Raw genomic sequence first — 26,844 nt, forward strand, 5'->3', positions numbered from 1 at the left:
TGTCCTGAGGATGAAACATGTGGATCAACGGTTGCCGATTGCTCAAATGATTTTGAGTATGAGAGCCGATCAACAAATTCCACTGATTCCTTGGAGGATGAAGATCCTGAAAACAAAACACATTCATTAGTATTAAATGAGGATGTTTCAAAGAGTTCAAAACCTTTTGATGTACAAATGGAACAGGAAGAAGATGAAGGTGATGACACTTACTGTGTTAATTCTGGTCAAGACAGTCAAAACCAGATGCTCCCTGATAAAACATTGAACACAGGAAATTCTGATTGTGACAATGCATCAGTGGCAACATCTGATTTGACCAATTCAGGTATTACTGACTCTGATTTACCTGTCTGTGATGATGCGTCAATGCCAGGTCCTGAACAAGGCACAATTACAACACGGGCTGGTAGAGTAGTAAAAAAAGTCAACCGTTTGATTGAGACTATGGCCCAAAAGCCATTTAAAATGGCAAACTTGTCAAACAGATTCCAGAAAAAGTCACAGTCCCTTTTAAGCCTATTCTAAATTTCGTGATTGTGTAGGAAGTTTACTTTCTATTTCTTTTTCTTTTTGGGATCAATTTTTCATTAAGTGATATAAGAATAATGTGAGTGAGGATTTGTTGCAAAGGTTAAGTGTGGTATGGTGTATTTGGCAACATACTTTACTAAGAGGTTTTGAGGCTTGATCACCCTTAAATTTCTCTGTATCTGTCAAGACAGATAGCTTTCATTGCTGTAACTATGGTATTTTTGCATTGTGATTCTTTAGGAAATTCTCGTTACTCATGTAGAATTTTGGTGAAATTAGGGGAGGTGAATGTAACAGGTGTTATATTTATTTATTAATTTCACACAAAATCTCTCTTTTTGTTATTATCATTTGTTATATTTATATAATTATTTTGTATTCTGGAAATTCTTTTAATATTGATTTCTTTTATTTGAGATGTCATGTTTCTATGGTTATATGGTACTTTTTCAGTATTGTTAAAAATGGCGCGTGGCTCCTTTAAGACTTATGTTCCGGTTCCGGTTGCTCTCCTTCAGTTCGCGGTAAGCGCGACTGAAGAGAGGTTAGTTGTGCTGAAGCTCCGTCTAAAAAGTTTGATATGGGTTTTTTTTATTGTAATAAGACATGCTGGTGTTCCAGTTGTGAGAGAAGGCCACAGATTGATTAATTTGTTTCTTTATTCATGCAGAATAAAATCTGGCCTGAGTAATTCCTGTTGCCCGGTCTTGTTCATTTATCCACACAACGCAGAGCTAAACGAAGGCCGGTCACACGTAGAACGTGTATGTCCATATGCAGCTTTCAGTGAGAAAAGAAAGTAAGTTCAATAAAAACAGACTGTTGTGGCTCCGCTTTCTGATGTCTGTTTAGTTTACTAAAAAAGGCCGGAAAAAACACTTGGTGACAGAATCACTTTGAATTATAATCAGCATTTGTGATGATATGCAGCTGAGTGCCATGAAAATGTTCAAATTAGCTTGACGTCTTAAGTAAAAGAAGAAGTTCATTGATCACTTGACAAGAACACAAAACCCACCTTGGTGACAGAATGATTTTTTCAAGCAAGCCTGATGTGCTTTTTCAGTTTTTGAAGCCGTTAACTCAGCGAGTCCCGACGTTCAAGTGATTAACATCCTCCTGCTGAGAGATGCTAATGTGCGTTTCGTCTCCCTCTGCCTGACATTATTGATTATGTTAATGAAGCTCACACCTGAATATCACTGGAAAAATCGTCTAGTGTGGCACATTGCTCTAGAGCAGGGGTCGGGAACCTTTTTTCACTGAGGAGCCAATTTTTTTATTTTTGGTTGATGCTTATTTTCAAAAGAGCCATAGCACAAACTAAGTTTTTCAATAAAATAAAATGTTTATTATGCCCATAGACTACTCAAAAACACAAAAAGAAAACAAATATGCAACAATTAATAGGTAACATGTTGTAATATGGAATTGAGTACACGTGTTTGTGCAGGTCTCCATAAAATTACTTCATTTACAATTGTTCATGAAAAAGTTCACTTCCCTTTTTTGCTGGGCGATATGTAAAAAACTATTTGAAAGATAATCGCCTTAAAAAATATAGTAATATCCGATGATATCATCAACCCCCCTGCTGAGGGTCAGTGAATATTTTTGCTTTATTGATTTTGCTTTAAAAATAAAAATATTGAAACACGAAAAGCTTAAACAAAATACATTTCTAATTCAAATTGCACTTTAAACAAATTGAAAAAGCAATTAAAATAACGAAATGATCACAAAATCTTATATATAACCACCTCCCTGAATCCAAACATTTACCATCTCCAGTGGCCCCATTTGCCATCACGCAAGTATCAGTCAGCGACAACAGGTGAAAAATTACTAATAGCCTACAAATTGAGAACTAAAGACAATTATAAACGTAAAGATAATAACAATAATAATCATAATAAATAAGCCTAATAAATTCCCATGTTTTTCCAAAACAATGCTGCCAAATTATCGAATGTGTTTGTATTGCATTTTGGTAAAACAGTTTATGCTGCCTAAAGAAAAGAAAATAGAACTCAATTTTAGGTTCAAGGTGTCACATTATTTTATGATTTAATCACTGTCGTCATTGTTTCTTTAATACAAATATATATATTATATATAACAAAGTTGTGTTCACAATGCTTAAGAGCGAACTGCTCTGTGGAAATAAAGCAAAACTCACAGCACCTACTGAGATGATCGGAGATCATTTGCAGCATTCTCATAGATGACTTTTTTCTTACAAAACATTTTAGACGAATGAAACAGAGAAAAAGGAGTGATAACTCTTTTGTGTTGCATGAGACAGAGTCCTGCTGCACTCCTCAGAACAAACAGCAAATCAGACACGAGCAATGACGGCTTTTCTTTTGTCTGTTTTTATATAATAAAAATATAATAAAGTTTCTTCAAGCATGTGTCTTTGTGACTAACAGCATTTCTTGTCAAGTGTCACTCCGAGAGGTCTTACAGGTCACCCGCCTGTTGCGAGTAGATGAGAAAAATTACTCGTGTTTGAAATACCTGCATTTAGACAAAGGAGCTCGCAAACTGGATTGAGCCTCGTCATGGCGAGTGTGGCATTTGTAAAATCGCTCATAGAAAATGCTTAACCGCTAGGATCAATAGTTATTGGCAAATGAGGCCCAGAACTCTATGCATGTGCATGTCTTGCAGAAGCGCTTTCATTGCACTCGTGAACAGCAGAGCTCACTGCGCACACATATTATATCAGACACGCATCAGCGGCTTTTCTTTCATCTGTTCTTCAAAATTTAATCACACATGTTTTGTCAAACGCGTGTCTTTGTTTCTAATTTCTTGTCATACAGTATATCACTCCGAGAAGTCTTACAGGTCGCCCTCCACAGTGGCTGGTACATCAGTAAAATTACCCGCCACTGTGCATGAAAAATTCGCATTCGGCAGGTGTTAATTTAAAACCTTGATCACCAGGAGTAGGCTGTACGACAAATTCGGGAGAAAGGAAATCAAAACATTGTCTATGACTTCAAGCTTTGCAATCACACCCTCACTTTCTGCAGGAAAATTATATTTAGAGAGTTTTAAACGATCATGTGTTGGTGAATGGTGAGACACCTGGCAAGCCATATGTTCCCGACCCCTGCTCTAGAGTCTCCTTATTGGTTTCCACTGATTAGCACAGGGGCCAAAAAACAACAGAGTTAGAAGGCTTCTTATGGTAACAAGGTAACACATTAGGTCTTATTTTTCCACCTGCACGTTGCTCTAAAATCTACACGTTGCTCTAGAGTCTCCCTATTGGTCTCCACCAATTAGTACAGGGGCCAAAACCAACATAGCTAGAATGCTTCTTATGGTAACACAAGGTAACACATTAGGTCTTATTTTTCCTTCTACACGTTGCTCTAGAGTCTACACTTTGCTCTAGAGTCTCCCTATTGGTCTCCACCAATTAGTACAGGGGCCAAAAACCAACACAGCTTGAATGCTTCTTATGGTAACAAGGGAACACGCTAGGTCTTATTTTCCACCTACACTTCTGTACATAGAGCATTAATGGTCCCTGGACTGTTCAGCAAGACCTGATTGTTCCCACCTAACCTTCCACATTTAATACACCCATATGCACTTGAACACTCCGGATAAAAGCCAATTTCTAAGTGTGCCAGTGAGTGTTTACATGCGTGGGCAGCGGAAAAGAGTGAATCAAAAGGAATAGAGTGTTTTTCACTGATGGCATTCAGTTCCATAGTGCTGTGCTGCCTCTCTCTCTCGACTTGTGTCTCTCAAGTGCTGTAGGAAACATGACAAATATGTATTCAGGGCACTAAATTATTGCAGGTCATTAATGAAAAGTCTTTCGATGTAAGCTTTCGCACAGGTTAATTTTTAAAGCATTTGTGAGGTATAAATGGAAAAATGTTAAACTAAATTATTAAAAATAAAGAGAAAGACTATCTTTTCGTATACATGATAAATCTATTACTCTTGGATGCAATGAGAGAAACTGCGCTGAACACATGCAAAATGTTTGATGTAGTTTTATAGTGTAATCTCATTGAATGCATCAGGGTTTATGCTTTTTAAAAAGGCACATTCTCATTATCACTTCAAAAGAGAGCTACGCAGTTAAAACTCTAGAAAATGCTTCATAAGCTTTTCCATTCAAAGGCTGTACTCTTACTCTGAAAGGAATGGAGAGAGAGGAAGAGAGAATGATTGGCTTCATGTTGCACTGTATTTTGTTTTGAGGAGAGTACTTCATACAAATACGAAAAAAAGCATAGATTTGTGTTGTGGATTATGGAGTCAGGGTGAAGTGCAGTATTTGTGTTTCTTATTTAAACAGCATTAAGCAAGCTTCTGCTTAAAGTGTGGTCTTACAGAGACATATTTTAAAAGCAATTTGCTGACTCCATTGCACTGTTTTTCTTTGTCATGTTATCTGAACAGAAATTAGAGTATTAAATAAAATAACTTATTGTTAATTATAGTGAGTTTCACACTATAAAAAGAAATCCTGTAAAAAATTTAAAAAAGCTGTGGCTCCAGCATCATACTGTAAAAATACAATGTGCTACTCTTTTTGAAATTAACAGCTAGATACTGTTTTTACAGCTGCAGTACACAACTGCAGTTTAGCATTTTATTGCTGTTAAATTACATACTAGGTACTGTAGTTGAAATTAACAGCTTGTGATACAGTGTACAACTGTAATTTAGCAGCATATAGCTATTAAATTACATACTAGTCCACCCCATCTCAATTTCAAAAGTATTTTATACCCTGCATTTTCTATTTGTCAATGAGTTTTACAAAAGTGAAACAGTCAATGAATGACAAAAAAAAAAAAAAAAAAAAAAAAAAAAAAATTATATTCTGATGAAACAACAGATACAGTTAATAATCCATTCATACACTGTGTTGCAACAAAATAAGAGCACTATCAACAAACCAAATTACAAAAATGGCTTATAAAATACAAATCAACTCTTAAATCAAGCTTCAACAAACACCAGCCCATGTTTTTTAAAGAAAATATGCAAATGGTTTACAAAATACAAATCAATATAAAAATTAGGCTTCAACAACACACCAGCCCAAAGTGTCCTACTCGCTTTTCTGAAACGAGACAGCCTCGATGACGTATGCGGCCGACAAATGCGACCTCCGGAGGACGCAGCCTTCCAAACGAGAAACAGCGTGAAACGGTGTGCAACGGGCTTTGATGTAAGTTTTCTCTCGTTTGGTGGGTGTGTCAGAGGTGTTACCCAATCAGCAGCGACGTTTATATAAACCCTGCCGTATTAAAAAGGCAGTGCGCACAATGGATCCAACTAAAGTCCTTTACAAATGTGTCTACTGCAGCTTTGTGTATGCAACAACTGAAGACATTAGAAGAAATGTTTGCCTTGTCATCCTGAAATGCGAGGCAAATGTTGGATCAACATAATTAGGAACTACAGTTTCCATGTATCCCTTCACTCGATTGGGTTGTTCTCTGCTATTCTAGACGGCAAGGGCAGTGACTGTAACATCAAGAGTATTTTGTAGTATTAAACACGTATTTAAACCGATTTCATCAGGCTCCGAAAATTCTTCGAAAAGAACGCAAAGAATGGCCTTCTCAGCTGCCATAGTTGCAACGCTTGCTTAACACAACAGGGTGTTCAACACACCACCGTTTCCGTTTAAATAAATATTTTGCTACGTTTTGTCGGGGCTGAATGTGCCCCAGTTGAATCGTAACACCGGCAGTAGCTGTTGATGGCCATTTATTTTATTTATTTTTTTACCAAGAAATCACGCAAACTCTGATCGCAAACGACTGTTTTAAATGTTTTTAATAAGTGTTGACACTGTGACAGATATGAGGTCAAATATAATCTAAGGATGATCTTATATCAAGACCACCATATAAGATATAGGGGAGGAACGGGACCTGTCTCCACCACCACAGCGCATGGACTACTATTTGTAAAAGGATAAGTGAATACAAATTATGTCATACTGTAAAAATGATGTCTTTGCATTTATTCTGAATGCAGTAAATAATATTGTTCAATTGAAATGGCTGTTATTATGTTTTGATATGGAATATGATCATATTGAAGTAAAATATTATTTATTGTATGTGGGTTAATAATTTAAGCAGTTAAGACCCATATTGTATGTCAGATGGTAGTTTTAATTTCTAAGTACCCAAATTCGTAGGCTTTAGAAGTGTGTTAAACATGTGAGGATGTGTATTCATCAGCCTGTTACATGTCCGACATGAACATACAGGCTCATTGAACCAAGTTTAAACATGTTTTGCTGACATTTCAGAAAATAACCTACACACTTTCTTCAATGTAAACATAGGTATTCCTTTATAATAACTTTTATTATCATTAAAATAAATTTTTTACATTCTATAAAGCTTAAAAGATTATTTAAACTGCAGCGCTGCCTATTTCCTACAGTGTGACGTCAGAGTAATTTAATCTATAGTCCTACTGTGTGTGTGTGTGTGTATATATATATATATATATATATATATATATATATATATATATAAATTATATAAATTTGCTCAATGCTATTAGTCTGTTAGATTTTTTTCTTTTACACATTTCAATTTTATAACATAATTTCATCAAATTGAATTTAGTAATCTTAAAAAAAAATAAAATAAAAAAATGAATATTTTCAGTTTCAGTAATTTAGTTAAATTATGTTAAATATTTTGCTGGAATTTTGTTATGAAATTGAAATTCATACCTTAAAAATAAGCTACAATACTTTTTGTGTATTTGTTAATGTTTGATTGAAATATGTTATGAAATTGAAATCCATACCTTAAAAGTAGGCTAAAATATTTTGAGTGTATTGATGTTAATGTTCAATTGAAATATATGCTATACATGTGGTAATAAATAATGTTTTATTTCTTGTGTTTTTCGGTCATTGAACAGGTGTCCAGGAATTTTACAGGCCGGAGGTGGCAACCCTAATTAAAGTATGCTTGCCCGTCATCTGAATAACATTATAGTGGCTTCATTGCATGTTTGTAATCTGTAGAAGTAATAGATAATTTACAAATAATATAATCATAGGCAGAGTTGAAAATAAATGCTGCAGAAAATCCAAAATGTCTCCCTCAACAATGCACGTGCAGCAGGGCCGGAGTGGCAATCGGGAAGATCGGGAGAATTCCCGCTGGGCCGGTCAAAAATTGGGCCGGTTAGGTCCGCATATTGATTGACAAACTTTCATCATATGTCACATAACAATTGCCAACAGTCCGTAACATCCGGTATTTAAAGGATTGTAGCGGACGCAGTCTGTATTTTATCATCTCACACCCAAACAAATGAGAGTAGCATGTGAGAGACGAAACTGATGTGGCGCCGCTTCACTTGACAGCGCAGGAAGGATCAAGGAAGATCCATCGAGAATAGACAGGCTACTATAGCTGAATGGATGAACGTGCTTCAGGTAGCCTACAAGATCATCACAAGTTTAATACTGACTGCAGTCTCACAATCTCAGTCAATTAATCTCTAAAATCCTCTTCCTTAGCAGTGCAGAATGATAATAGCAAAATTATTTTTTTGTCACAAAATAACAGAATACTTAAAGTAAATGAATACAGATGCAACAGCACGACACGGTACGAAAATAATGGGACTTTACAGCTCTCAAAAGATTAAACTCAATGAAACAAACTGCACAGAGTGCCTTCAATGTTGTATCATGCGATAAAACCCTCTTAAAGAGACAGAAACCATTTTGGCTTTGTCCTGAATATTTACATTCCAAGTAAAAGAAAAGTACAAATGTGTTAATTTTAGTCTTTTATTTCACTCTTATCATTGTAAAATGCCACGTTTTTGAATGGCATGTAAAAATGTAAAAACAATTACTCAACCTTAATTGTTTCACTGGATCTGTTGCTATTTTAATGATCTAAAATACAAAGCACTGACCATTTAAAGTGTGAACCTGTACATCTTGAAAGAGTTATAAACATTTACAGTTCTATAGTGTTATGTGCTTAGATAGTATTTAAAATAAACTTAGTTTACCCAAAAATTAAATTTCTCTCATCATTTACTCACCCTCATGCCATCCCAGATGTGTATGACTTTCTGTCTTCTGCTGAACACAAATTAAGCTTTTTAGAAGAATTTCTCAGTTCTGTTGGTCCTTTCAATGCAAGTGAATTGTGATCAGAACTCAGAAGGTACAAAAATCTCATAAATGCAGCATAAAAGTAATCCATACAACTCCAGTGGTTTAATCTATGTCTTCAAAAGTAATATGATAGGTGTGGGTGAGAAACAGATCAATATTTAATTTTTTTTACTATAAAAAAAAAATTTGCACTGGCAATGACAAAGATGATGATGAATTAAAGAACCCAAGCGCAAATTTATTCCAACAAAAGTGAAATCCAAAAACCCTAACTATAAACGTGAACAAAAAACATGAACTTGACTTTAACTTGACATAAACTTGAATAGACTTCCAAAGCCATGGAGAACTGGATACCCGGAGAGTAGCCGAAGACTCGAAGGGCCAGGGTGGAGCTGGAGGCAGGGAGGACCAAGGCGGCACCTGAGGCTCGGAGAAGCAAGACGGAGCTGGGGGATCGGAAGGCTGAGGCAGAGCCGGTGGGACTGAGGTCCAAGGTGGAGCCATAGGGAAGGAGGTCCCCAGTGGAGCCGCAGGCTCGGATTGACAAAGCGTAGCTGTGGGATAGGAGAGCTCAGGTGGAGCCAGGTGACTGACTGACCAAGGCGGAGCTGGAGGGACGACAGGCTGAAGGACCACAGTGGAGCCGAGGGAACGTAGAGCCGAGGTGATGTCGATGGATCGACAGTCCAAGGCGGAGTCCAGGGCTCGGAGGGTCTAGGTGGGGTCGGAGGGTTGAAAGTTTCCCTTGCCTGATCAGGAGAGCTAAGGGTGGGTACAAGGGCAGGAACCATCTCCAGGTCCAATAGCTCAGATGTGGCTATGACATGGAGTGGAACAGACTCAGGTATGGCTGTGACGTGACATGGAGCAGGCTCAGGTGTTGCTGTGACATGGCATGAAGCAGGCTGAGGATCCAGGGCAAAAGATGACGTGGAACTCTGGCTCGGTGGCCATGACGTGGAACTCTGGCTCGGCGGCCGCCTCCCCCACAGTTAACGTGGAACCAATAATCTGCAGGGCGAGGTCGATATATTGAGCTAGGCTGTGGGTACTCTGACCGCCTGGCATCAGCAAAGAGATAGACTCAATCAGTCCAAAATGGAAAATGTCTTTGAGGGCGACATCATTAAAGTCCACACAGCATGCCAGAGCGCAAAAGTCCTCCACGTAATCCTCCAGGGGACGATTCCCTTGGTGAAGTCGAAGAAGCTGGATTGCTGGGTTCATATTGCGGTCAGGTATTCTGTAACGTTGTTGCTGGCACTGGCAATGACAAAGAAGAAGATGAAGTAAAGAACCCAAGTGCAAATTTATTCCAACAAAAGTGAAATGCAAAAACCCTAACTATAAATGTGAACAAAAAACATGAACTTGACTTTAACTTGACATAAATTTGAATAGACTTCCAAAGTTACATTCAACAAACAATACTTGACAATGGACCATGGAAAACATGAGGGTTAAATACATGACATGGGAGAACACATGACAATGATAACCAATAAACACAAAGAACTCTAAACAAGATAACAAGACAATCAACCAATGAAAAACAAGACACAAGAACATGGAGGGAAACATGAAATCACATGACAAGGGAACCACATGACATGAAACAGGAACTAGAATTTCAAAATAAAAGACATGAAAATCATGAACCAACAAAATACATATGACAATGGGATAATACAGTTAAAAAAAAGTATCATACTGTTACTGGTCATCACACAATTCAAATAGTCCAAGTCCACCCATAATGCATTGTGAAAAACAGCATCTTACTGCTATTCCAGGAAAACAGTATGTTACTGCTAAATTTACATGTAAATTTACAAGAATTTTTTACAGTGCAGCTTTAATGGAAATTATACTTTTTGTGTTGATGTTGATGAATTTCAGAAGGCTGTTTAACTCCTTTTAATATGCAAATGATGTTCTCAAACAAATTTCCAGCTGGACAAAAGGATGAGGATAAGATCGTGGCACATCTTCTTAGTGCTGTAGTAATAGCAGAGCTTGTTTTTCACAGACTTGCTATGGTGTTTAATGCTTACACTTCAGTTACCAATTAATTTTAATACAACACTAACAAAAATGTATTCACTGTTGTGACAGACTGATCTAACTTCAAAATCAACATGAGGTTGAATGTTTTGTCTGCTTAAAGCTTTTCAAATCTCCAAACTGTCCCCCAATGGCCAATGCTGAAACTACAGTCGTGGGCATGTGCACCTTTGCGTGACAAACTGCACAAGTGCAAGAAATTCTTCTGAATGGATGTGACCATGAAAGGCACAGCATGTCTGATTCTGGAAACATTTGAGCATTAATTACATTAATATACTGTCTACCCTTACCCAAACCCTAAACCTAACCATAACAGCACCAAATCACCATTCTTTCACTCACTTCTTTGCAAATGTAGTATCTCGTTAGCCGGAGATCAGAAAGAATGTGATGTCAATGGCACAGCAAAAGTGATTTTGAACATTTGCTGGCACATGGAGGCGCCTGTCCGGAATTTGGCACATTGAGTCTAACATGCCTATTTCCCATGAGTTCATGTTGATTATGAAGCACTATTAGCTTTAAATGAGTTTAAACAGGACAAACATTAAGACACCATCTGAGGCTCCATTTAACAGATTGCAGATTTAACGAGAGTTTCTGACTCATTCATGTCTATAAGCTATGCCATCCACTTCAGAAATGTTTGATGAAAATGTATTTTCTATATTCTTCAACATCTATATTCTTCAACAATGACTTTTATGCAACAGCAATTCACATAACCAACCAGGATTATGATTCATTACAAATTATACAGACAAACTTGAATTTTAAATGAAACAGTTGATTGAGGTTTGTGGAGGAGTGTTTGGTCTTCACTACTGTTTTTTTATTTTATTTTTTATGATCTGACTCAGCTGCAACTTGCCTTCCCTGAGTATTTAAACCACGGCATTTCTCCTAAGTGCTGTGGGGCTTTGCTAACGCTGTGAGTATTTAGTCTTTCAGGCTTAACAAATAGAAAGGACAATTATGGAGCCTTCACAAATTGACAGTGTGTGTTTTTGAATAATTCCACTGCCAAAGCTTTTGTTGGTTGTGCTGCATTTATTAGTGGCATGCTAATTCCATAGCCTTTGCACTAATGTGGGCAATTTACCTGTTACTGCCAACCCCACAATACAAAATAAAGCAAGATATCTGAGTTTATTGCTTTTGGACTTTACTGTGTCTTGGCTGGTTTGAAAACTTGTCCCCCTGAAGGTATCACCATGTTTAATTGTGTTTTATTCCTTGGGAATGCAATCACACTTCTGAGCGAAATTCCAGCATTTTTAGAGATGGTCATTGCTTATGAGCAGTCCCACACAGAGTCTGCACGTGCATAACTCCGTAGAGTTTTGACATCAATATCATTCATAAAAGTTTTGCGCATTCCCGACCCTTTGCATGTTTGTTTATGTTATATTTAGGCTAATTTAATGATGACTGTAGTACTGTTAACTCCATTTAACACATTTAATATGTTTCAATCCCTATAGCAAAATTTGGCAGATTTTCCAGTCTGTGCTTATGAGTGATGTTGCAATATATTTCCTCTATTTTCAAAATAATAATTCATCTTTAGAAGTGTTCATGCCCATATGTTTTTTTGTTTTTTGCTAAGCAGATTCTGAATAAATAAAATAATAATTTTAATAAGAATAAGAAGAATACAAGGTTTTTCCAGCAGGGTCGCTTGACTAAGGTGGCTTACCAGCCCAACCAGTCCCAACACAGTTCGTAGTCCAGCTTGGACCAACTAGAAACCAGCTACCATGTTCCAAAACACAGCTACCATCTTAAGAGTCTTAGTGTTACTGATTCCATTGTGATGAAGATGGTAGGAGAAAAACAGACAGAAATTGCTGTGCAGATGAGTCCAGCCCACAAATTAGCAACTCAAAGTCAAAAAGTGTCAAAAGTCTGAAACTTTAGCAGGATTGCCCTAAAATACTCATTAATAGTCAAAGATTTACCTTAATTGTCATTGAAGTGCAGAACAATCTCCTGGCTAACAACAGCTACTAAGTCCAGTATCACATCAAAAACACAGCAAGTAAACTACAGTTGTTGTGTTCATCTGATAGACCAAATTGCTTGTCCTGCCAGGACAATGAGAGAGGTGAAATGGCTGTGCAGGGCCTCTGTACTAATTCATGGAGCAGCTGAATCCTCATCCCTCTTACTCACTTTTGGGATTTTTCAAAGAGATTCACCTAGAGATCCCACAATGATTTACACTAAATCACACTTACCTCTGGTACCATTTAACTGTGAATAGCACATACCTATAGCTGTATATTAGTTTTATAGTTTTCTTTCTTCACTAATAAAAAAGTAACATGGTAGTATCATGGTATTCTTCGAAGTATCTTTGAGTACCATGTAAATATCATGTTATACATGTTAATCATGCAGTGACATGTATGAAACTGTCATGGAATTGCCATTTATCATCATCACTGTACAATGGTACTACCACAGTACTTTTTGTAAAGGGTTTTTCTTGCCATTTTTAGTAATTTCTAGTAAAAATAAAGGGTGGTGATTTGTTAGATAACAGTGGAAAGCACTGACAATGCATATTTTGCAGCATATAAGGGTGAGAGGGGCTATTTGTCACACTTTATTCCAGTAAATATTTCTCTGGGTAGGTTTAGTTTTGGAAGTCAATTTCTGCATAGCCACGTACCTTGAAGACCTCAAGCTATTGAACATTTTCAGCTTTATTGCCCAGCCAAGAAAAAAGAAACAGTTGAACACATGTTGACCTTTTGTGACAACTTGCCCCAATAGTGGGGCATGTTGCCAAACTATTTGGGGTAAGTTGTCACAATGGAGCCTGCCATTAAATCAGTGGCATAGGTTACATGTAAACATTAAAAAGCATATTATCAGCACTTTAATTTATCAGCAGTTTAAAAAATAAAATAATTATGAGGCACAAAACAATTAACAAAACACAAAAATGTAAAAAGCAACATATAAAAATATAAAAACATTCATTTGACCAACAAATATTGTAAATTATAAATTGTATATATTTATTGCATTTAAAACACATGCATAAGTAATGTGACAACCTGCCCTAGTAAAAATGTGACAACATGCCCCAACCTGACTTCCATGAATAATAAGAACATATTTAAACCTTTTGTTAAAAATCTGCCTTCATAATATAGTTGACGTTTCCTTAATGTATGCCAGTGTGGTTAGATTCTTTCTACTTTTTCACCCAAAAGCTATAACAAAAATACAATGATACTGAAAATTTAATTTGGAGGGCTGAATTCACAAAATGACTACATTTTTGTAACTTATTTAAAACCTACTTGTGATGATTATTTGTTCTAATCTTTTTATAGGCCTACAACATTAAATTGTTAATTATTTGACCCTGCTTGATTTAAAGGTGAGCTAGGTGACATATTTATCTGCCTATGTGGGGAGAGGAGTGAATCTTTAACATTTTTGTGATGGACTGATACTGAGGACATGTGACTTTGTATATAAAATCTGGTATCAACTCTTTATCTAAAAGTAAAAATGTATTTTCATGATTACTCATTATAAATGATCTGCCTACCGTTTGTTTGTGTTAGTTTGACAGACATGATATTATCCTTTATTCATATTGGCTGAATAATTAATGTCACATTGTAGCCTATATATATATATATATATATATATATATATATATATATATATATATATATATATATATATATATATAAAATTGTTTATAATTGCAATGACTCAAACTAAACCTCCCTGTACTCCCTGAATTTTCAGTAAAGATTTAGAATCTTCTAACTACTGTGCATTCTATTGTTCCGCATAATGAAACACACATTTATTTCTTATTAAAAAATAAAGGTTTTGAGCCAGTGAATGTAAAACCTGGTGTATTTTTGTCAATATTACCATATGGTGCATATAAATTGTCCCACCATTTGTATTTCACTGCTGAGTCCACGAGTAATTTCGAGAATTTCGTTAATGAGCAGGATACTAAAATTATATTCTAAATTCTAAAATTAAAATCAATCAATAATAATAAAATAAATAATTAAATGTACCACTTTATTTTGAAATTATATATATATATAAAACTCTTAATTGGTTAAAACAAATATTTATTGATTTAACTATTTCATTTTAGCTAAATGTAATGTACATTTTTCAACCTCTTACTCAAATTGTTATGAAAATATAATTTGTAATGAAATATATGAAAAAGATTTTGTATACTGTGCATGGGGATACAAACATTTAAAAGAGGCTGGGGAGAGGAGTGAATCGATAATATTTTTGTGAAAAATACAGTATTGAAAAGGGGGTCTCTGCAAATAATGAGGACATATGACTTTGAAAAGATAGCAGTTGATGCCAGACTTTATATACAATGTTATTTTCATGATTTCTACAAGTTATACAATTTAAAATGAAAGCAATATTTTAGAAAAAAACAAACAAACAAACATGTAAATATAAATTATGTAGGCCCCAATGTGTTGGACAATATGAATACATTTTAAAAGGTACTTATACATGCTTGTCCGTTTTGGGGTTAATGCACGATGCACAGATTTTTGATGCACAGATTTTCAGATGCACATTTTCTGATGCACACATACTTTTTTTTAATGCACAATTTTTGATGCAGAGACTTTTTGATGCACCATGGTTTCAACACAGACTTTCAGTTGAATGCTCCCATTATTGGTTTTGTGGTGTTTTACATCACCATTTGAGCAATCTCCATATGCTCGATGCAGCCTGGTTGGACTTCAGTGACTTTTTTTCAGCTTTCTTGATCCTTTCTTTGTCAGCTTTCAATTTTTTGTCCTTGGCCTTTATCTTAGCATTCAGCCTGCTTTCTTCTACCTTTTGCTGGGTCAGGGCTCTCTTTGTCTCCAACTTTAGCTGATCTTCAGCTCTCTTCATCTCCAACTTTTGTTGGGCTTCAGCTCTCTTCAGCTCTAACTTTTGCTGGGCTTTGGCCCTCTTTAACTCTTCCTTGGCTCTCTTTTTCTCTGCCCTTTGCTCAGCCTTGACATCCTGTTCAGTCTGCAGCTGTGTGATGGTGCGATTTCACTCCTCCAAAGTTGTCACATCATCATTCAAAGATTCTGTCAGCTGCCTCGTCAAGTCCTTTAAGGCGAAGATTGTGAAGTCCCCCTTTTGTATTTGTTCTTGCAGCCTTTGGACAGCGGCTTCAGACTGTTTGTTCTGTTCAAGCAGTCTGCTCACCTGCTGCTCCCAGTCAAGCCAATAATTTTTCCCATTCATCCGCCAGCCGATCATCAGAGAAAGAGCCATTCGTTGAGTGCATCATCATGTCTGATCTGTGCAGTAACCGACAGTCATCCATCTGTGGATATGCCCTAAGGAGCGATCAGTTTATACCCTTCAGGGATGTGACATCACAAACACTCTTTATGATGCCATAGAATCTCAGTCCTCAAGGAGACACAGAGAACGCGAGAGTTCTGTTGCCATTGTGACTCATTCAATGCTATGAGGTAAACGGGGAGAAATAGCCAATAGATTTGGCAATTTTAACAATGAAAAACGTAGTGAAAAGCTGCTGTGTAGTCTTGTGTGGAATTGAATTTAATTGCCGGCCAACGGACAAAAATAGAAGCCAGAAGTATTGCTTTAGAACTAGTAACGACAGACTGGGCTGTTTCTATGAAGTTATTGCAGTGATAAGGTCGGGTGTGTGTGATTATAAAGCTACATGTATATTATATTTCATATCTCTCTGCCTTTTTCTCTTTGAGAAAATTAGCAATTGAAAAGTGGCAATTAAAAATATTAACAACCCACTCAATACGTGCATGTGAACAGTCTTTTATTTTCACAAATATGTTATCAAAGACCAAATCCTAATAGAATTGGTGATTGTTAATGTTTAATTTAGATTAACCTATTAACAGATACTGTCTGTATCAATGCTGTATCCTGCATGTTGTAATGATGTTTTTTGTTATGACCCAAAGGACAAAAAAATTACACTAATTATAGTATTGACCATTTTCATTTTATATATAAAATGTAGCAGGCTGCTATAATACCTTTTTTTTTTTTTTTTTTTTGTGATCAGATTTGTATTACTATTTTTAAACAAGCAAAACACAACAAAACAATAAACACACATGAAGATCCAAATCTAGATCCAAAGACATGGGGGAGGAAAGAAAATAAATATATAAATATATAAAATAAAATAACCCTGCTAGAGTCTGTGGCAGGCACATACAAAACAGCATCAGAGGAAAAACATTTCTATAGTGCAGATCCTTTAAAATGTCCAGTATCTTAAAAGAAAGGGAATTCCAGGCCTCCACATTTGCAGGATTAGCCTTACTGAGTCGTGCTGTAGTGCATTCCAGATTTACGATTCTCAGAAAACTGTGAGTCCAATACAATCTTGTACAAATGCCGGGTGTGAACCAATTTTTTTGCCTAGGGCAGCCCAAGAGGGTTGGACGAATGGGCGATTTCCACTTAAAAAGTTGGTGTTATGCCATAGGGGTGTGGTATGGCAGAAATTTGAAAAGCCCCCAACATGCTGCTCTAGACTTTTCCAAACTCTGAGAGAATTTGCACCGATGGGGCCAAATTTAGAATTAGCCTTTTTGTTCTTTATGCGACAAAATAAAATATCTTGCAGCCTATATGGCTTTACCTTAGCAGATTCAATTGTTCTCCATAATACCATCGATTGATTGTCGAGCCATGTATGAAGGGTTGTAATTTGGAAAGACCAATAGTATAGCTCAGAATTTGGCACTGCTAGCTCCCCTGCAAATTTGGACTGCTGAAGTGTGGATAATTTAATCCTAGGGCGTCGACCGTTCCAGATAAATCTGGAGATCATAGACTTAAGATCCTTGAAGTAATTTAGGGGAGGAGAAAGCGGCAACATAAAGAACAGAAAATTAATTCGAGGTAGCACATTCATTTTGATGGTGGAAATTCTTCCCTGTAGCGATACCTTGTGATTGTTCCATCTTTGAAGATCATTCTTAATCCTAATTAGAATAGTGTTAAAGTTATCACTGGCAATCTTGCTAATTTCTTTTTTTAATGTTAATACCCAGATAAAACAATGAATTTTTCACTGGGATGAATGAAGGTATATGAGATTTTACATCAATATTGTTGATTGGCATTAAAGCTGACTTGTTCCAATTTATCTTATAGCCTGCTAAGCCATGAAAATAGTTGAATTCCTTGATAATTAGGGGGATTGCAGTATCAAAATGATTTAGGTATAAAATTATATCATCCACATATAGCGATATGATATGGTTATGACCGTGAATCTTGATAGAGGAGATATTAGACTGCCTAATCGCTTGCACTAAAGGTTCAATGGATAAACAGAATAACAATGGGGAGAGCGGACAGCCTTGCCGTTTTCTGCACTGTAGAAAAAATGGGGATGAAATCACATTGCCTGTCAGCATGGATGCCAAAGGAGAATGATAAAGCATCTTAACCATTGAAATAAAGTTAAGACCAAAGCCAAAGCACCTTAATACCACCCACAGATAAGTCCACTCCAGCCTATCAAAGGCTTTCTCAGCATCAAGTGAAAAAACAGCACATGGACTCGGGTAAGATTCTACAACATCAATTATATGAAGAAGCCGCCGTACATTATCAGATACAAGACGGCCCCTAATAAAGCCAGTCCGATCCTCATTGATTAAACAACGAATTTCGTTTTCAAGACGGATGGAAAGCGATTTGGCATATACACTATATTGCCAAAAGTATTCGCTCACCCATCCAAATAATTGAATTCAGGTGTTCCAATCACTTCCATGGCCACAGGTGTATAAAATAAGCACCTAGGCATGCAGACTGCTTCTACAAACATTTGTGAAAGAATGGGCCGCTCTCAGGAGCTCAGTGAATTCCAGCATGGTACTGTGATAGGATGCCACCTGTGCAACAAGTCCAGTCGTGAAATTTCCTCGCTACTAAATATTCCACAGTCAACTGTCAGTGGTATTATAACAAAGTGGAAGCGATTGGGAATGACAGCAACTCAGCCACGATGTGGTAGACCACGTAAAATGACAGAGCGGGGATAGCGGATGCTGAGGCGCATAGTGCGCAGAGGTCGCCAACTTTCTGCAGAGTCAATCGCTACAGACCTCCAAAGTTCATGTGGCCTTCAGATTAGCTCAAGAACAGTGCGTAGAGAGCTTCATGGAATGGGTTTCCATGGCCGAGCAGCTGCATCCAAGCCATACATCACCAAGTGCAATGCAAAGCGTCGGATGCAGTGGTGTAAAGCACGCCGCCACTGGACTCTAGAGCAGTGGAGACGCGTTCTCTGGAGTGACGAATCACGCTTCTCCATCTGGCAATCTGATGGACGAGTCTGGGTTTGGCGATTGCCAGGAGAACGGTACTTGTCTGACTGCATTGTGCCAACTGTGAAGTTTGGTGGAGGGGGATTATGGTGTGGGGTTGTTTTTCAGGAGCTGGGCTTGGCCCCTTAGTTCCAGTGAAAGGAACTCTGAATGCTTCAGCATACCAAGGGATTTTGGACAATTCCATGCTCCCAACTTTGTGGGAACAGTTTGGGGATGGCCCCTTCCTGTTCCAACATGACTGCGCACCAGTGCACAAAGCAAGGTCCATAAAGACATGGATGAGTGAGTTTGGTGTGGAAGAACTTGACTGGCCTGCACAGAGTCCTGACCTCAACCCGATAGAGCACCTTTGGGATGAATTAGAGCGAAGACTGCGAGCCAGGCCTTCTCATCCAACATCAGTGTCTGACCTCACAAATGCGCTTCTGGAAGAATGGTCAAATATTCCCATAAACACACTCCTAAACCTTGTGGAAAGCCTTCCCAGAAGAGTTGAAGCTGTTATAGCTGCAAAGGGTGGGCCGACGTCATATTAAACCCTATGGATTAAGAATGGGATATCACTTAAGTTCATATGCGTCTAAAGGCAGATGAGCGAATACTTTTGGCAGTATAGTGTATCTTTAAATCACATGAGATTAGGGAAATCAGCCTATACCTAGAACATTTTAATGGATACTTTCCTTTTTTCAAAAGTAAAGAAATCAAAGCTGTTTTCTGGTCTCTATGGAATGTTCCAGAATTAATTGCAAAATTAAATGAATCTAACATAATCGGGCCCACAAGGTCCCAAATTTCTAGATAATGATCAGAAGGGATACCATGTAAACCAGGCAATTTACCCTTCTGGAGACTTTTTAAAGCATTATGCAACTCATCTAACCGCAGAGGAGAGTCTAAAGGATCCTTGTCCATCTGTGAGATACAGGGTAGATTCAGCTTGTCTAAATGCTCCTTACACAGGGATTCATCTGGATAGGCTTCAGCTGTATATAAATTAGAGTAGAATGTCTTAAATGTGTCATTGATGGATATAGGGGCCATAACTCCATAATTGTTAGATGCTTTAATTGCATAGATATGCGCTTTAGTCTCACATTCTTTTAACCTTAGGGCTAGTAAGTGACTAGGCCTGTGTAATGTTTAATGTTTTTGTTCATTTGTTTCATGTCATGTGGTCCCCTGGTCATATGATTTCATGTCTCTCATTTGAGAGACTGGTGTTGGCCCACCTGAAGAACATCACTGGACCCTTTCTAGATCCCCTTCAATTTGCTTATCAAGCAAACAGGTCTGTGGATGATGCAGTCAACATAGGATTGCATCATATCCTGCAACATCTGGACAGACCAGGGACATATGCAAGGATCCTTTTTGTGGACTTCAGTTCAGCTTTCAACACCATCATCCCAGCTATACTCCAAAATAAATTACACCAACTCTCTGTTCCCATGTCTATCTGTCAGTGGATTACCAGCTTTCTGACGTACAGGCAGCAGCTTGTGAGACAGAGGAAACACACTTCTAGCACCTGTACAATCAGCACTGGTGCCCCCCAGGGATGTGTGCTCTCCCCACTACTCTTCTCCCTCTACACCAATGACTGCATTGCAAAGGACACCTCTGTCAAGCTCCTGAAGTTTGCAGACGACACCACTGTCATCGGCCTCATCCGAGATGATGATGAGTCTGCATACAGAAGGGAGGTTGAACAGATGGCTGTCTGGTGCAGTCAAAACAACGTTGAGCTGAACACGCTCAAAATGGCGGAGATCATTGTTGACTTTAGGAGAAACACCCCAACACTGACCCCCCTCACCATTCTAAACAGCACTGTGGCAGCAGTGGAGTCATTCAGGTTCCTGGGCACTACCATCTCACAGGACCTGAAGTGGGAGACCCACATCGACTCCATTGTGAAAAAGGCCCAGCAGAGGTTGTACTTCCTTCACCAGCTGAGGAAATTCAACCTGCCAAAGGTGCTGCTGATACAGTTTTACTCAGCAGTCATTGAGTCTGTCCTCTGCACTTCAATAACTGTCTGGTTTGGTTGAGCTACGGAATCAGACATCAGAAGACTACAAAGGACAGTTCGGACTGCTGAGAGGATTATTGGTTGCCCCCCCCCTTCAAGAAGCGGCGACAGATCTGCAGTCATTAAGTCCTGTGATTTTTGGTTTCTTTGGGACAGGAATAATGATTGAGCGTTTGAAGCAGCATGGGACTTCACACTGCTCCAGTGATCTATTGAAGATCTGTGTGAAGATGGGGGCCAGCTGGTTAGCACAGGATCGAAGACACGCTGGTGAGACGCCATCTGGGCCTGAAGCCTTCCTCGTCTTTTGTTTCCGAAAGACACGGCTCACATCATCTTCACAGATCTTAAGTGCAGGTTGAGTAGCATGAGGGGCAAGGAGGGGGGTTGCAGGAGGTGTTGGTGTTTGTGTGAAGTGAAGGTCAGAGTGGGTGTGGGGTGTGAGATTGGGCCTTTCAAATCTGCAGTAGAACACATTCAGGTTGTCAGCCAGTTGTTGGTTCCCTACAGGGTTGGGGGTAGGAGTCCTGTAATTTGTGAGTTGTTTCATGCCACTTCACACTGATGCAGGGTCGTTAGCTGAAAACTTGTTTTTCAGCTTCTCAGAGTATCTCCTTTTAGCCACTCTGATTTCCCTTTCAGTGTGTTCCTGGCCTGATTGTACAAGACTTTAGCCCCACCCCTGTAAGCATCCTCTTTGGCCTGACGAAGCTGCCTGAGCTCTGCTGTAAACCACGGTTTGTCATTGTTTAACTTTAAATAAGTCCTAGAAGGAATGCACATATCCTCACAGAAACTGATATATGATTTAACAGTATCTGTGAGCTCGTCCAGGTCTGTGGCTGCAGCCTCAAAAACACTCCAATCCGTGCAATCGAAGCAGGCTTGTAGTTCCCGCTCTGCTTCATTGGTCCATCTCTTTACAGTCCTTACTACTGGCTTGGTTGATTTTAATTTCTGCCTGTAGGTTGGAAGAAGATGAACCAGACTGTGATCAGAGAGTCCCAAAGCTGCTCTAGGGACAGAGCGATATGCATCCTTTATTGTTGTGTAACAATGATCCAGTATGTTCCTGTCTCTGGTGGGGCATGTGATGTGCTGTTTGTATTTGGGTAGTTCACGTGTGAGATTTGCTTTGTTATAATCCCCCAAAATAATAATAACTGAGTCTGGGTATTGTTGTTCCATGTCTGTGATCTGATCAGCCAGCTGTTGCAGCGCTGTGTTCACACACGCATTTGGTGCGATATACACACTCACCAGAATAAACGAGGAAAACTCCCGTGGCGAGAAGAAAGGCTTACAGTTAATAAAGAGTGCTTCCAAATTAGGACAGCACATCCTCTTTAACGTTGTTACATCTGTACACCAACTTTCACTGATATAAAAGCATGTTCCATCGCCTCTCATTTTCCCCGTTAACTCCGTGATGGGATCCGCTCTGAACAGCTGGAAGCCCGGCAGATGTAACGCGCTGTCCGGAATGGCTTCACTCAGCCAGGTTTCTGTGAAGCACAAGGCAGCAGAGGTTGAAAAGTCCTTGTTTGTGAGGGTGAGGAGATGTAGTTCATCCATTTTGTTAGGAAGAGAGCGGAGATTTGCTAAGTGAATACTCGGCAGCGCTGTTCGATATCCGCCTCGACGAAGTTTGACCAGCGCACTGGCTCGTCTCCCTCACCTGCGTCTCCTGAACAACAAAGCCGCGCCTCCAACTAAAATGTCTAGCAAAATGTCTGAATATTCAAAAACCGGGAAAAGATTGTCTGGTACATGCTGTCGAATGTTCAGCAGTTCGTCTCTGTTAAAACTGACTGGAAAAAGATTATTAAACACAGGACAAACAAACAAAAACAACAAAAGAACTGAGGAGCTCCTCACCGAGGCAGCCATCCGCGGCGCCATCATGATGATCATGTAATGTTTAATGTGTTTGTTCATGTGTTTCATGTCATGTGGTCCCCTGGTCATGTGATTTCATGTTTCCCTCCATGTTCATGTGTCTTGTTTTGATTGGTTTATTGTCTAGTTACCTTGTTATCAGTTCTGTCTTGTCATTGGTTAACTCGTTTGTCTTGTTACCCTCGTCCATGTATTTAAGCCTAATGTTTGCCATTGTCCAGGGTCAGGTATTGTTTGTTTGTGTAATGTTGTTTCAAGTCATGTTTATGCCAAGTTCATAGTCAAGTCATGTTATGTCAAGTCTAGTTAAGTAGTTCATGTTTTTGTATTTGTTCATGTTTGTTGTTAGGGTTTCTGGATATCACGTTTGTAAATAAAACTGCACTTTGGTTCATCACACATCATCGTCTCTTCGCCTACATTACAGCCTGTCAGATTCCAAATAATATTTTTGCCTGGTTCTATTCAGACTAAATTCTGCCTTTGATAACGTAAGCATGTTGTATTCCCCTTCCATAGAGGACAAAAGTGCAGACTGGTCATCTGAGAAGTTCTGCTTTTGTAAGGTTTCCAGTTATTGTATTTTATTTTCTAACTCTGCAAAACGACAAGTTTTCTTTTTAGCGAGGCTGGAGGAAAAAGAAATGCAGAAACCCTGGATGATGCATTTAGTTGTCTCCCACAGAATTTGTGGAGTGACACAATTTGGACTCATTTTTGACTTGGACTCAAGATGGCACTGAGTATGGCTGCTGCGTTGCGAGCTCCGAAACAACATTGTAGTTTTTTTTTTGTTTTGTTTACAATTCTTATGTTTTTTGTCTTGGATGTTGTCTGCCTTATTGTCTACGACAGACAAACACATTTGGACATTGGTTCTGCAATTATACAACGTAAACCAGACTTCAAATTCCTCAATGCCAAACCGCTGTTTTCAAACACACCAGCGGGGCCCTTTGTCTGGGCAGCCTGGCCACGGAAACACAGAAGGAAAAGGGGAAACAGAGCCGGCGTTCTCATCAGAGTAAGATGTCACGCAAACCGACCCACGCTACCCAGTAGAATACTGGCAAATGTTCAGTCTCTGGACAACAAGCTCTACAAACTGAAAACGCGGATCTCTTTCCAACGAGAGACGAGGGACTGCTGCATTATCTGCCTTACAGAAACTTGGATGTCTGCGGAGATTCCAGACTCAGCCATCGAACCCGCAGGACAGAGCAAAGACCTCTCAAGTAAAAACAGAGGTGATGGTGTATGTTTTATGATCAACAAATCCTGGTGTGATCAGAAGAACGTACATTCTATCAAGTCTTTCTGCTCTCCTGATCTGGAATTTCTCATGCTTCTGTGTCGACCATTCTGGCTACCGAGGGAATTCACAGCAGTCATTATCACAGCTGTGTACATCCCCCCACAAGCCGACACAGACTGGGCACTCAAGGAACTGTATGGGATTATAAGCAAGCAGGAAACTGCGCACCCTGAGACCGTGTTCATTGTTACCGGGGACTTTAACAAAGACTTTAAATCAATTGCACCAAAATACCACCAACACATCAGTTTTAACACATGAGGGGACCGGGTTTTGGACCATTGCTTCTCTCTCTTTCCGGGATGGCTACAAATCCCTCCCCCACCCACTATTTGGCAAATCGGACCACTCTTCCATTCTGCTTCTGCCCGCTTACAGGCAGAAACTGAAACAGGAAGCACCCACCCTCAGAACGATCCAGTGCTGGTCAGACCAATCAGACTCTATGCTACAAGACTGTTTTAATCACGCAGACTGGGAGATGTTCCAGTCCTCCTCTGATGACGACATCGAGGTGTACGCTGATAGCGTAACGTGTTTCATCAGAAAGTGCATAGAGGATGTTGTTCTGTCCAAAACAATACGGATCTACCCGAACCAGAAACCTTGGATTAATAGTGATGTTCACGCGGACCTCTGCTTTTAATATGCCCTCCGAAAAATCAGAGCAGCAAAACGCCATTACAGGAACAAGATTGAAGGACAGTTTAACACCACCAACTCTAGAATCATGTGGCAGGGAATTAATAACATCACGGACTTTAAAGGGAATAAAAACTCTGCCATGAACACTGCTGCCTCACTCCCGGATGAGCTAAATACTTTTTATGCATGGTTCGAGGGAAATAACACAGCCCACACAGAGAGAGCTCTCACAGCCGAACCTACAGAAGTTAGTTCACTCTCCATCTCTGTAGCGGATGTAACCCGATCCTTCCGACGGGTGAATATCCGTAAAGCCGCGGGTCCAGACAGAATTCCAGGCTACGTCATCAGAGCGTGCGCGAACCAACTGGCTGGAGTTTTTATGGACATTTCAAACCTTTCCCTCTCTTTGTCTGTAGTCCCCACAAACATCCACCATTGTGCTTGTACCAAAGCAATCCAAAATCACTTGCTTAAATGACTGGCGTCCTGTTGCTCTGACCCCCATCATCAGCAAATGCTTTGAGAGACTAATAAGAGATTACATCTGCTCTGTGCTGCCTCCATCACTGGACCCATTGCAGTTTGCTTACCGCAACAACCGCTCCACTGATGATGCCATTGCATCTACACTACACACTGCTCACTCCCACCTGGAAAAAAGGGAACACTTATGTGAGAATGCTGTTTGTAGACTACAGCTCAGCATTCAACACCATAGTGCCCTCCAAGCTTGATGAGAAACTCCGGGCTCTGGGCTTAAAAAGCTCGCTGTGCAGCTGGATCCTGGACTTCCTGTCAAGCAGATGCCAGGTGGTTAGAATGGGCAGTAACATCTCCTCATCACTGACCCTCAACACTGGAGCCCCGCAGGGCTGTGTTCTTAGCCCACTCCTGTATTCCCTGTACACACATGACTGTGTGGCAACACATAGCTCCAATGCCATCATTAAGTTTGCTGATGATACGACGGTGGTAGGTCTGATCACTGATGATGATGAAACAGCCTACAGAGAGGAGGTGCACACTCTGACACACTGGTGTCAGGAGCACAACCTCTCCCTCAATGTCAGTAAGACAAAGGAGCTTGTGGTGGACTTCAGGAGAAGAGAAAGAGAACGCAGCCCCATCACCATCAATGGAGGACCAGTGGAGAGAGTCAGCAGCTTCAAGTTCCTGGGTGTCCACATCACTGAGGAACTCACATGGTCCATCCACACTGAGGCTGTTGTGAAGAAGGCTCATCAGCGCCTCTTCTTCCTGAGACAGCTGAGGAAGTTTGGAATGAACCACCACATCCTCACATGGTTCTACACCAGCACAGTAGAGAGCATCCTGACTGGCTGCATCTCCGCCTGGTACGGCAATAGCACCGCCCACAACCGCAAAGCTCTGCAAAGGGTGGTGCGAACTGCCAGACACATCATCAGAGGTGAGCTTCCCTCCCTCCAGGACATATACACCAGGCGGTGTGTGAAAAAAGCTCGGAGGATCATCAGAGACTCCAGCCACCCGAGCCATGGGCTGCTCTCACTGCTACCATCAGGCAGGTGCTATCGCAGCATCAGGACCCACACCAGCCGACTTCATGACAGCTTTTTCCCCCAAGCAATCAGACTTATGAACTCTTGATCTCTCACGATCAATATACATCAGCACTGCACTTTATTAATCTTATTATCTCACACTGGACTGTCATAAATTATATTCTCTTAACAACACACTGGCAACTGACTATCAACCGACAGCCTGAATGTCAATACAGTACAATACAACCTACTGTACATTTTATATATACTAT

General features: G+C 39.4%; 1 protein-coding gene across 1 annotated transcript in view; it reads left to right on the forward strand.

Moving 5' to 3' along the window:
• The window catches only part of LOC127444918 (uncharacterized), a 239,234-nt gene extending 213,100 nt beyond the window's left edge, over positions 1–26,134 (forward strand). The window contains exon 2 of the mRNA XM_051704580.1: positions 26,064–26,134. The gene's annotated coding sequence lies outside the window, so the exon portion shown is untranslated. The remainder of the gene's footprint in view (positions 1–26,063) is intronic.
• Positions 26,135–26,844: the final 710 nt, after the last annotated feature.

Source organism: Myxocyprinus asiaticus, chromosome 8 (assembly GCF_019703515.2).
Source record: "Myxocyprinus asiaticus isolate MX2 ecotype Aquarium Trade chromosome 8, UBuf_Myxa_2, whole genome shotgun sequence".
Classification (NCBI taxonomy): Eukaryota; Metazoa; Chordata; class Actinopteri; order Cypriniformes; family Catostomidae; genus Myxocyprinus; species Myxocyprinus asiaticus.